We start from the raw sequence: 3764 nt of genomic DNA, 5'->3' as shown, positions 1-3764 counted from the left end.
CTAGGGATGAATTTGGAGCTATGTGCCAGTATTATAGAGTTTTACAGCATCTCTAACAGCTTTACTTTCTTATTGCCTGCACTTAAAAATAAAGTTAATTTGTTTTAAACAGTTTCTGCAAAAGAAGACATGGCTATATTTTATAGACAAGGAAAGTAAACTGCAGTATCCATAGGTAGACCTAGACTAGTGATGTAAAGGATAAAGTAAAATTATCGCTTATCTAGGCCCTGGTTGAGCAAAGCATTTAAGAGTATGTTTAACTTTTGATAGAGTTTAAGGAAACACTTAAAGTGAAGCATGTTTTTAAACAGTTTGATTAATGAAGATGGATTTATGTGGATGCTTATGCTATGCTGAATCAGCATGCTAAAAGAGATTCCTTCATCTCCTACTTTTTTCTTTGAGGGTCCCTGTTCAAACCTTGGTGGTTATTGTTTTTACTGTGAGGCACTGGCAGGGCCTTCTGTTCCACGTGAGCACCTAAGAATTTTCTAGTTGATTTAGTGCAATTAGAAAGGATCCCTGTGTCTGTTTTTAGATGAGAATATATTTCCATAAGCTATCCTTTGCATCCCAGTATTTTGCACGTATTAGTAGGGCCTAAATTTAATCCATTATAATAGCTATCCTAGAAATACACATGCCACACGCTATACCGAGATAGGAAAAACAAGCAGCCCCACACCACATACAAGCCTCAGCTGCTCATAGGAAATATCCCACTTAAGCAGTTTATTGCATCTAGCTGATGATTCCCTCTGTTGACATATGATATGTCTGTTTACAATGGATATCAAGAAGGTAATAAATTAGTGAAAGGAACAGAAGAAAGGTGGATAACAGGAACGATACATTTGGCTTAGTATTTTGTCAGTTATAACACCTAGCTCTTACTCAGTCTTTTCTCTAAGTCTCAAAGCACTTTAACAGAAAAGTGAGTGGAGAAGTGGGATACTGAGCAACAAAAAGGATGTACCCAATGCCTTCTACCAGGACAGTACTAGTCTACCTGGATGTACTCAATGCCTTCTACCAGGACAGGGGGAGAACTAAGTATAGAATCAGCTCTCCTAAATTCCAGTCCAGCACACTATCCGTTAGGCCACTCTGTCTAGTAAGAGATTGGTGCACACGGACTACGTAACTTAGATCATACATTTCACAGACCAAGAACTGTATCTTCTGATTTGGCAGCAGAGAAGTTAGAAGACAAATGGTAACATGAGCCTGAGCTAGATTTCACTGAAATTAGTGGGAAATAAGTAACATAACCCTGCTATTAGCTCTTGGGCTCAGGGCTTTATTTTTTAAATGTTTTAAAGCTTTCCAAAGTCGGTCATGTGTTACTAATGAGTGACCCTCCTGCATTACACTAATATTTAGATAATTGAGATCACTCTACTGACTACAGGGTTCATTTGAAGTCTGATTGGTATTTTTGTGTATGCACACAGAAATAATTTGTGGGTTGAAAAGTCACAAACTCTTTTGGGAATTGCATTTTTCACTTTCATTTTTTTTTTTGCTGAAATCATCTTGGTTTTAATAAAAAGTCGGTAATATATTTCCTCTTGATACCATGTACAATGAGCCCTTAATCAATCTGAAGCTCTAGTAAAAAAATTAACTGGTTATTTCAAAGGTCTTCTTTTGTTCATACCAATAAAAAGTAAGGGTTTTGTTACTGCTGCTAAGATTTCAAAGGGGGGGGGCAATTGTGGTTGTTTTTATTATATGTCTCCTTACAATCATGCTTTCCTGTTCTAATGGGCTTCTAATTAACTCAATACCAAGATTAAGATTTAAGGCCTCTAATCTACTCTATAAGGCCTTTCCAGGAGATATTAAACAAACTGGTAAAGCAACAAATAAGTGGATCTCACATCTGCATGTATTTCACTCAGTATTTACATACCATAACTTTAATTGCTTTTCTTTCATCAGTTTATGCCTTTGGTCAGAGCGTTCATTCTTCATGTTCCTGGTCCAGGGAAGGTTCCCTATCACACATAATTCTGTATTTAAACAGTACACCAAAACCCTTCCCATGGGAGGCTCCAAAACTAGGTGAAAATTCTGTTCCTTCCTTCCAAAGCAGTTGGAAGACTTTTTATCAAGAATAATGCAGAATAACCTTTCATTTTATGTGTAGGAGATGCCTACAGGTTTTTGGCTGCCCCCAACAACCTAGACCACGTCCATGTTCTTCTGCTACCTCAGTCATGCACAATACAAGTTACTGCTGAAGTGAGCAACTCTGAGTTATTTTTCCCTTTCATGTCCTTGTGAATTGGGTAGTAGGGAAGTTAGCAGAGGGTACAGAAGTCATTATTGAAGCCAAAGATGGAATTTAGGAGTTCTTACAGACAATTTTCCTTTGGAGTGGAAATTATTTCAAGGAATGTATCAAGGTTGTTATAGAGAGCTCCCCTAGTGTCCTTGACACTTGGTGGTTTAATAATGACAGAAGGCCTATAGCGATAAACCAGGGGTGGGCAAAATGTGGCCCAGGGGCTGGGTGTGTCCCGCCAGGCCATTCTATCCAGCCTGTGGGGCCCCTAAAAAATTTAGAAAATTAATATTTATGTGCCCTGGGCTGCCTGTCATGCGGCCCTCGATGGCTTGCCAAAACTCAGTGAGTGGCCCTCTGCCCAAAATAACTGCCTGCCCCTGGGATAAACTCTTTGGGGCGTGGATAACCTTTGTTATTGTATCTCAGTACACTCCTGACTGAAATCTCTAGGCCCTTCTGTAATACAAACAAGAGTGAGATCAGACCCATTTTCAAATCTTTATTATTAGTAGTTTGTCTCTGTATTCATCCTTAAAACTGAATGTGCTTGCTTCTGACCACTAAAAAGATGACACTACTTAATGTTACAGTACAAGGAAAGAGCTGGCATATGTGATGCAAGAAGTCAGAAAGTACAAACTTGCGTTAAACAGCGACCTGCTGAAGACTTGCAGCAAGAACCAGCTCAGAGTACAACATACCCTCACTGTGGGCACTGCCTTTGTGGTAAGCTCTATAAAAATGAGACAGCTCTCGAGTCATCTTGGTATAAAATCTTAACTACCTTGACAACATCCCCTTAATCCACAATTCTACCTAGTTCACATGCAATCCCTGTCCTTTCTATAGAACGAAAAGGCCATACCTACAAAGTCTGGCACCCAAGGCAAAGGCCACAGTGGCAACCTGTTCTCACCCTGCACACAGATCTGGGGGGCACCCCAGTGCCTGGAGTGGTTGCCTTATGTTGCTACAGCACCCACGAATGTTGTGTGCCTCCCAAGGCTGGGGGGCACAGGCAGCGGTGGGGTGGGGTGTGGTGGGGGTGAGTGGGAAGCTCCCACAGGTGGCCGTGGCAGTGTCAGCAGCAAAGGCGGGGGGTGGCGAGTGTTGACGGGCGCCGCTGGTGGAGAGTGGCCAGGAGGGCAGTAAGCAGCGACCACTTGCAGGCGCCGCCAGCAGCATCGGCAGTAGCCACCCATCTCGGGGGGGTGCACGTGTGGCCAATGGCGGGACCCACGTTCACGTCCTAGCAGCACTCCACCCAGCCCCAAACCAGCCCTCCTCGCGTCTAGGCAGCTTCCTGGGGTCAAAGTTGCAGAAAGGGACCCGTTCCGCCTCCAACCCCTCGGACGTGCAGACGTCAGGCCTGCCCACGTGAGCAACCCCCTGCAGCCGCGCGGGCTCAGCCACCGCCGGACACCGGCCGGAGCTCCAGCTCCCAACCCGCCCTCCTTCCCCAGGGGCG

The sequence above is a fragment of the Crocodylus porosus genome, unplaced genomic scaffold, assembly GCF_001723895.1.
Source record: "Crocodylus porosus isolate Cpor-Errol unplaced genomic scaffold, CroPor_comp1, whole genome shotgun sequence".
Lineage (NCBI taxonomy): Eukaryota > Metazoa > Chordata > Crocodylia > Crocodylidae > Crocodylus > Crocodylus porosus.
The sequence above is the reverse complement of the archived record's forward strand: the minus strand, read 5'-3'. Positions refer to the sequence as shown.